Source organism: Helianthus annuus, chromosome 11, assembly GCF_002127325.2.
Source record: "Helianthus annuus cultivar XRQ/B chromosome 11, HanXRQr2.0-SUNRISE, whole genome shotgun sequence".
Taxonomy (NCBI): Eukaryota; Viridiplantae; Streptophyta; class Magnoliopsida; order Asterales; family Asteraceae; genus Helianthus; species Helianthus annuus.
Genome location: NC_035443.2, coordinates 14,997,328 through 15,006,904, shown reverse-complemented (window position 1 = coordinate 15,006,904; position 9,577 = coordinate 14,997,328). Strand labels below are relative to the sequence as shown.

At 35.9% G+C, this 9,577-nt stretch overlaps 1 long non-coding RNA gene across 4 annotated transcripts; it reads right to left on the bottom strand.

The window, feature by feature from the left end:
- Positions 1–658: 658 nt before the first annotated feature.
- LOC110889748 lies at positions 659–3,248 on the bottom strand. 4 transcript variants are annotated; one of them, XR_004872097.1, is made up of 5 exons: positions 3,016–3,248; positions 2,095–2,185; positions 1,620–1,703; positions 1,236–1,531; positions 659–848 (listed from the first exon to the last, which is right to left on the bottom strand). It is a non-coding gene; the product is annotated as an uncharacterized LOC110889748 (long non-coding RNA). The 4 variants fall into 4 exon arrangements; XR_002563905.2 differs by having other exon boundaries at positions 2,130–2,185; positions 3,016–3,247; XR_002563906.2 differs by having other exon boundaries at positions 1,236–1,703.
- Between the last annotated feature and the right edge of the window lie 6,329 nt (positions 3,249–9,577).

The following is a 9,577-nucleotide window of genomic DNA, read 5'->3' as shown; positions in this document are numbered from 1 at the left end:
AAGAAGCTAGACTAAAGAGCCACCAAGGGCTTTGATAGTTCTTCTTTCATAAATTTTAAGGGCTTTGATTTCAGTTTGTTTCTTCGGTCACGAATTGCAACTTTATGAAGATAAATTGCAGGAGAAGAACGATTGGAGGCAAGTCTCTTTTTTATTGCTTTGATTTTATTTGTTTCTACAGTTAAAATCCAAATTTTTACACAAGGATTGTTGGTTTATTTCAATAATAGGGTTTTGTAGTTGATTTCATGGTGCAATTTTTTTCTGTCACTGCTAGAAAATGTACATTTCTTGACACACATTGTGCGTCATAAACGGTAATTATGACAGGCATAAGCGTGTCGTTGATTGAGGAGTCATAAAATTAACATGACATGCATTTGTGTGTCATGTTTTTATGACACACATTTAATGACACACATTTAGTGACACACATCCATGACACTCATTTTATGACACCTTTTAATGACATATTCATGACACTCATTTTATGACACTTTTTAATGACACACGTTCATGACAAGCATTTATGACATTCATTTACGCGTGTCATGCTTTTAATTGTCTAATTTTTTTTATAGAATTACTAATTTGCCTTGGATACATGTATAATAATAAAAACAATAAATCTTTTTCATAAAACAAATACACACACATATATATAACAAAACAATCCATTATATAATCATTTGTCAAGTATACTACAAATACTTTAACGTTAACAAAAAAAAAAAAGAATTGTTTTTCAATACATCGTTACTTAAAAATAAGGTAACGACATAAGCCGGCCAATCTTCACGAATACCATCAATATCCGCAATAGAGTATTCCTCTACTCCTTCCCGATTCTGAGACAACAATTAAATAAAATAAATCTTAAAAATCAAAATTCAATCTTAATTCATGAATTTAAGCATTAATAGTCATATATATTTCTCTAACATGTAGGCTAAAATTTGCCTAAACTTACATCGTCATTGTCCATTATTTTAACTCTTCGTAAGCTATCTCTCTCATGAACTTCATGAAATTGTTACCAAAGTGAAACCACAGGGACTGAATCACAGTTTTTAAACTAATGGACTGAAATAGTGATTTTTGACAAACCACAGGGACGAAAACAGTAATTAACTCTACTCTTTAAAAGAAAAGCTAATTTTTACAAGCTTATTTAGTTTTCAGATTTGCACAGCTAACCAAATTAGTCAGATTCAAACAAAATGAAGTGTACAAACCTATTTCACATCGGTCCAACTTGAATCTTGGTTCACAAATCATAAAGAAATGATACTGCACATAATTGATCCCGTCTCCTTTGTGTCAACAGGGCCATGGACCTCAGAACATTAAAAAAAACACAAAAACTATGTTGTGAAAGTACAGAATAAGGAGGAAGTAAAAATAATAGTCCTGCTAATTAGTCTCACAAGCTGGCTCAAGGTCAGTAAGTAAAGTTTAGATTCGAACTCGGACACCAGCTCCTTTTAAGGTCGTCTGGTTTTGAGCCGATCTCGAGTAACTTGCGAGTAGCCTGGGTCATTTACACCTGTAAGCTTTATTCTTTGTATACAACCCAAGCCTAGAAAAAAGAATTGAGTACTAGAGTTGATTTATTATACCTGTTGTACTTGAACTGAGCTTCGGGTGCAATAAAAAAGTTATCAAAACCACTAGCATACTTTGTTGCTATCACAATTTCACGCCTAGAAAACAACAAGAAATGGCATTTACTTTTCATATATTGTAAGACAAAAAAACACAGTTAACTTATAGCAGATGTAATATTGGTCCGAGATGATGGGGTATATGCGTATGATATCACTTCAATAAAAGTGGCTCCAAAAATAAGTTGTAGGTTAGCTGAGGGGCTGCCCAACAAAAATGCACAACATCAACTGGCTTTGAATTTCTTGGTCTCAATAAACTAGGCTCCCCGAAAAGACATAACACACAACCTATATTGAATCCGAAGTTAATTCCAACCTATATTGAATCCTAAGTTAATTCCAAACACATGAAACTTGATGAAAACATGGAAATATTCAGTACGTGAACAAAGTTGATATAGCCAAGCTGCCCTAGAATAATCTTAACCTGTGCATTTGGAGCAACTTGATACTTAATAGTACCTTTATTCGCACATCCATTTCTGAATTCCGCCTCTAGTATACTCCTTACCATCACCCTAACAAAATATGTAATAGTAGGTCAGCATTGAAAGAATCAGATTGTATTACCAAACAAACTGCAGGAATCATTGTCCCTAAAGGTGCAAACGAGCCGAGCCTGACTAGACTAGATTTGAGCTCGATCTTGAGCTCAACTTGATTCAAGCTTTGTTCCTAAATCTTGAGCTTGGCTAGTAAGTAGTTTTTCAAGCTTGAGCTTGGTTCGTTTATTATCTATTGATTAATTTATATAAATAGCGGGCTCGCGCTCAAGCTCATTTAAGCTTAGCTTGTTTTGAGCCGAGCTCGAGCATCTCACGAGTAGCTCAGCTCGTTTGCACTCCTAATTGTCCCACACAAGCACTAAACAATTTTGGCACAAGTATCAGTTACCATTTTTGTATGGGCAACTTAGAGTCTTAGACAGTCTATACTTGTGATTACGGATTACCCAACTGTCCATTTCCAATAACATACGTATATGGTGACCACAATGAACTTTTTATAAACAACAACAAACCAGATCATGGACTTAAGTCAACATCAGCCAACGATTCATTTGACATCAAGTAAAATATATTAACCAGTTTCAATAAAATTAACACCAGCATTCAGCAATCAGTGCAAACAAGATCTCATTTGAAACAACCATGTCAGCATAACAATTTTCACAAGAAAAAACAAAAATAGGTTACAATTATGTTTTACATATAATATACTTCATTGAATTTTCCAAACCATATACCTTAGAAGAACAAATCGCAGGATATGAATAAAGCATAAACTACCCAAAATATAGAAAATCAAGACAATCATTAGGGATAGTTAGTTAAGAATTAGGGTTTACCTTGCCACAAGTGAAACAAAGAACATGGATACTCGTTAACGAAAGAACCTACATGTCCCCGATGTTCCCTCGGTTTTCCAGTAAGATGCGTTGAGTGCGAGAAGACGGAGAATCAGAGGTGCCAAATAGGGGAGTATACAGATTTTGGAGTCACTTCAAAGGGGCGGCGAGGATTTTTTGGACTGAAACTAAAAAGCGAGGCTAAGAATATTGGTGAAGAGCGGGAGTATTTTGGGGGTAAAATTTTTAGACTTTTTATTTAAATTTTGTTTGGGAGGGGGAACTAGTAATTTGGGAGGGACGATCAAATTTAAAAAAAAAAAATAGTTTTTGACAAACTAATAATATATGTTCAAAAAAAAAGTTAAAAATTAAACAGATATAAAAAAGTTAAAAAGTGATATGGATTTAAATCCTTGAAAATGCAAGATTATGTGGTATTTAGGTGTAATAGACTAGAGACGAGCAATTGGTACTTGGTACCGGTACCGATTCAATACCCACTTTATCATGTTTTCGATACAGGTGAAATATCGATTTTTACCTTCACAAACATGTACTGTATGACTGTATCGAACCGAAAGTACCGGTACCCAATTTTGGTGATTCTCGGTAACGGTATCGAACCACGCTCATCCCTATAATTAGGGATGTGCAAAAAACCGAATTAACCGACAAAACCAAACCGAAAAAAACGAACCAAATAAAAAACCGATGGGTCGATTAATGGTTTTTCTGAAAAGTCAAAGTAGTGGGTCGGTTATCGTTATCAATGTTTACATACACATTATAATCGAACTGAAGGGGTATGATCCCAGACCTCGCACCAGCACGGCCGCGAGTGACCATTACCCTTATCAAAAAGCCCCACCAGCAAGAACTTATATGTGTCCGTGCGGGCACGTGCGAACACAACGGTTGAATCCAATCGGTCAAGGGATGAGAAGACTTACTCTGTGTATGAAAATGGGTGTTACACATAGCGATGCGGCATGGCACCGCATCCTATGAACATTTTCGTCACGACAAGGGATGTAGAAAGAACAGCTACCAAATATGGCGATGCGGCCCAGCACTGCATCCCATAAACGTCTATCGACAGACCAAGGAACGCGTAAACAACCGCAGTTACCGCAGGTAGCGATGCGGCCTAGCACCGCATCCTACTGACGATGCAAGTTGAACTGGCACCTTGACTAAGGTAGCCAAAACAACAAGTGGTGCTGCCGACTGTCACCTGTCAGCCCATATGTAAACGACACTGGCGCATAGACTGACACCACAGTAGGACGTGCCATCACCACCGTAACCGACAAGCTTGACACACCTGCAAGGGACTGTGTGTTGTCAGTCTAGCCACTCAATTACCTTCCTTCACTCCTCGGCTATAAATGCCCATCCCGGACCAGGTTTGAGATATCTCTTCTCAACTCTCTCACCACTACTACATCACACACTTTGTTTCACAAGCAAATTACTGATTCTCAGGCAGGAGAGTGGTAACAAGGAGCACCCCCCACCCCTACCTCCTTGTTACGAGTCACGATTTGTTTCTCTTGTGTAGGAGATTGATCAGCGGACGATCCAGCCACCGATCCTCGGAAAGAAGGGATTAACGCTACTTGACGAGACCAGTGAATTAACCTCTCTTGGTTAACCACTGTTTCATCAACCGACATGTAGTAAAATCTTTGTTGGATTTAGGACTTTCAACATTTTTTTAGGAACCTGATGTTTTTGTTGAACGTTTTTAGTAGTTATTGGTTATTTCATATCATTTTGGTTGAATATTTATATGAATTTGTGGAACATATCATATCACTTTGTTTGAATATTCGATAATAATTTGTATTAATATTATATATTATATGTATATTTATACAATGTAATATGCTAATAATATATAGAAATATAACAATTTATTTCATTTTGAGCTACTTTTAGCTAGGCCTAAATTAGCGGTTAACCTTAACCACCCATAACCGACCCACTATAACCTTGAAAACTGATTAACCATAACCACAATAACTGATCGATTATGATTATGATTATCACTAAACCGACATCGCGGTTATGCTTATAGTTCTGCAAAAAAAAAAAAAAAAAAAAAAAACAGACCCATGCACACCCTTACCTATAATAGACTATTGTTAAAAAAAAAAAAAGGACCACTAACATTAAACTATTAGATATATAGAAAGACCCCGACCTATTGGTCAAATTAACGAATTAAATAATGATTTTAATGTGATTATGGTGAAATTCTTCTTTACAAATACACCAATAATGTAAACCATATGTCCTTCGGCCCTAACCCAGTTAAAATTATCAGTTAACTCTTATCATATAAGGGTGTAGTTTAGTCTTTTTGCCAATCCATTGCGGCGGGGTTATATATAATATCTAATTGTTTTGTTTTGTGAAATTCAATCCCACCACGTTTTGTGAGATTCAACCCCACCACCACCGACACTCCTTCTCTGATCAAACCCCCACCACCAACAGTCCTTCATAGTTTAGTCATTATATATTACTAGTAATAAGACCCGCGCGTGTTGCAGCGCAATACATCGTAAACATCAAATAGATTAGTGCAAACGTTATGTGATGTGTTAACCATAAGAAAACACGTGTTTCGACGTATCTGATTGAACTCAAAGGTTACCTATAAAAGCATTGCACTTGGATCAAACACAAAGTAAATCAAATTTGTACCCTACAATCATAACGTATTATATGTGACCCGAGTCATACATAGAAAATGTAACGGGTATAACGAAAAAGCAGACACGTATAATCAAAAGAGATGAATTAGAGCTTCTGAAAAAATGGAGAAAAGGAAACCATAATTTGACACCACTCGGTTGGAAACAAAATTTAAAAAACATCACCTGACTCGTTTCTCAAAAAAGTTTACGTCGAAACACACACCAACTCAAATTTATGCAAAAACGTACATAAAAATTGCACGTAAAAATGTTTTTTTTTAAAGAAAACATATTATATTTTACCTAACTCGTTCCCATAAAAAGTTTATGTCAACACATAGAGAAAATCGAATTTATACAGGCACGTACATCAAACTATGCACGTGAAAAAAATTAGTTTCTCTTAAGTAAAGAAGGTATAACGGTAAACTCCAAACAAATTATTAGTAAAAAATTTAATAGGTTAAATACGTTAGTAAAATTGCGCCAAGTAGCACTAATGTCAAACCACTGCCAACGAACACCAACATCAGAAGAGCTTGTAAAAATAAAATAAATAAAAAAGTAAAAAGTAACACCGAACAAAAAACATACGTAAAATCGTTGAACCACATACGCCAGTCGCGGCGTGTTAATGCAAAGAAACTATATAGAAACGTAAAAAGTAATAACTAAGTCGATATAGGATTCGCGCGTTGCGACGAACTTTTCAAACGGGGATGTTGTTGCGTGTTAACTCGCAAAATTTAGAACGAAACGTAAAACGAAAAACTTGCGAAAGATGAAAAGTACCAAAGTTGAAAATAAGAAAGTTTTGGGGTTAAATTGAAAAGTTGAAAAGCTTTGGGTTAAAACTAAAAAAGTCAAAGGGTTTAAAATGAGAAACATAAAAATCTTTGGGTTAAAAGTTAAAAATGCATTTTTTTTTTTTGAAAAATACCCAATACATATGTTACAACTATTAAAGCAACAAAAAGTAGCTAATTTATAGTTTGGAAATTAGTTAAAATCCACAACGGTGGCGTTGGAGTTTTGAATCTGTTGTGTTCTTGTTCAAAATGTGAGTTCAAACAGTCCTAGTTCGACAGGTCCATGTCATTGTATTTTGGTTCAACGTGATTCAAATGTTAGCCTTTGATTTTTGTGTAAGGCCTCCTAATCCAAGATCTCACTCAGCTAAAGCCACCAACAGGTGTGCGGAATCCACCTGATGATTAACCACTGCAAATGAAACACTAGTATGCAAAGATTTGTGAGAGAAATCAAGAATACACTGAGTATTCTTGATGAGGAAGATGAATGACGTCACTCACACAAAGCAGCCGCCAGACAAAACACACACAATGATTAGGGTTAGGTGCATAGAATTTCACACAGAATCCCCACCTTGTCTATTCCACATAAAGGTATAAATACAAGGCAAAACCCGGACTTTCAAGACAAACTAGAAAGCCCGGACAAACAAACTACACAAAGCTCAGACCTTTTGTCCTAAACAAAACTCTGACTTTTGTCCTAAACAAAACTCAGACAAAAGCCTTTCCTAAAACTTGGACAAAATGTCCAAGGATAAAGTTGGGACTAACTTTCAATGAATGCACATTAAAGACCCTACAAAATGGGAGACATGCACTTATCACCTAAAGTGCATTAACAAACTCCCCCTTGATCAGTGCATGGTCTTCATTGGTCTTGAGATCTTCATCCTTTCATTGGTAGCATGGGAGACATGCACTTATCACCTAAAGTGCATTAACAAACTCCCCCTTGATCAGTGCATGGTCTTCATTGGTCTTGAGATCTTCATCCTTTCTTCGAGAACTCGCTTCCTGCCCATACCTTGCTCTTCACACAGAATTGAACTACCTTGATGAACTGATCAGCTAGCACACGATCTTCTTCAAGGTATTTCAGAAGTAGGCGACAAAGCTTCTTCAAATCTTCCATCTTGAGATGAACGAACCAGACGCACACAGCTTCTTCAAATCTTCCATCTTGAGATGAACGAACCAGACGCACACAACTTCTTCAAATTTTCCATCTTGTGATGAACGGTCCAAACGCACACAGCTTCTCCAAATCTTCCATCTTGAGATGAACGATCCAGACCTGAAACACTTAACACCGGATTAAGAAACTTGACCCTGGAGACATCGGCCCAAACCTGGATCCCAAAAAAAAAAAATTCCAATACCCCAGAATAAACAATTTAAATATTAAACAACCAACATTTAATAATTTGTATTTCAAAACATGATCATTTAGAACAAGTTACTTCAAAACTTATACTTTTGAAAAAATATCACACCTTGGAACCAAATTTTATCGAACCACCTTAAAATGACGAAAATACCTACACACACTTAGATGTATCTTGCACGACTGATTTTCATGTGAAAGACTTATTTTAAGTTACCGAATTTGATGTTTAACACCTTATTAAAAAATGTTCACAACCCTTAGAGTATTTTTCAGAATGATAACTCGCACATAGAAACAAGAAAGCAAAATCTTTTTGTTGTTTTTTTTTTAATTTTTTTTTGACGGAAATGGAGATTAAACCTATGAACGTATTTACACTAATTATCTTTTTGTGAAATCGGAGCAAAGGAATCATATCGGTTTTACTGTCAGTATCCGACACAAGAACCATAGCATTTAGCTTTAATCTTTTAGAATGATGTTGACAGTTCAAGACGTTCAACGGTATTGTGGTCCACTTAAGTTTTAGCACGCTTTCGAACACTGTTTTCGAGATATGGAGTTAAGTGTATTAAAAGTTGACATTAACTATGTTTACCCACCTCAGAATATACTCCTGTATCAAGGTATGCACGAGAGATCATCTTACTGGTGAGTATACCATTTATCATCTGTTTTTGACGTATAAGCTAATGTGAGATACTCACTTATTTGGAATTGAAAAACAAGTCCTTTGTGATAGGATCACTTATTGAGGAGGAACTTGAATTTCAGATGCAAAGGGCACAAGAGCAAGTTCGTGAACAGGTTAGTACCATCGTACAGACAAAGAGACGAACTTGACTCTTGCATAATTTTATGGGACATGTGATTGTTTATCACTTATTTGGGTCGAATGCATCATGAATTAAGAATATTTACACGTATGTATGGTATCATGGAAGATCTAGACTTGCGTCCCCGTTATTTTCCGGTAAAAGAAACAACCATGATACCCAGATGATAAACAGCATAAAGACCACGTATCTCAGAACCTCGGCAATCTATCAAACGAAATTACGGTACCAAGACCATATATCCGAGAGATGTGCCACACAAGTTACGCAGTTCATTATGTTTATATACCAAAGACAGGTTCTTATTTACGCGTAAAACCTACCGAAGCAACGTATGATGAAGCTGTCACAGTTAACTGTTAATTGATTATATAACCATAGTCCTGCATTAGATACGACTAACCGATGTACTATCATTTCCCTTATATCTCAACACGACTTCATTTAAAATTTTTCAAATGTTTTTATATTTTTCTAAAATTTATCCTACAATTAAGTAAAATATTTTTGGAGTTTTTTTTTTCAATTTTTCGAAAGCGGTAAGAACTGTACAGAAAAGATAAAATAAAGTTTCTATGCGAGTTTTGAAAGCATTTTACTCAGGGTTGATCATGCCAATCATTTGGACCAGAGTTTCAAATCTAGCCCGATCAAATGTTTTCGTAAACAGGTCGGCAAGATTATCCAAGGTGTCTACCCTAACCACTTCTATTAAACCCTTCTCAGCACAGTCGCGAATAAAATGATGCCTAACATCTATGTGCTTAGTGCGTGAGTGATTAACTGGATTGTTTGTTATGGAAATGGCAGAGTTGT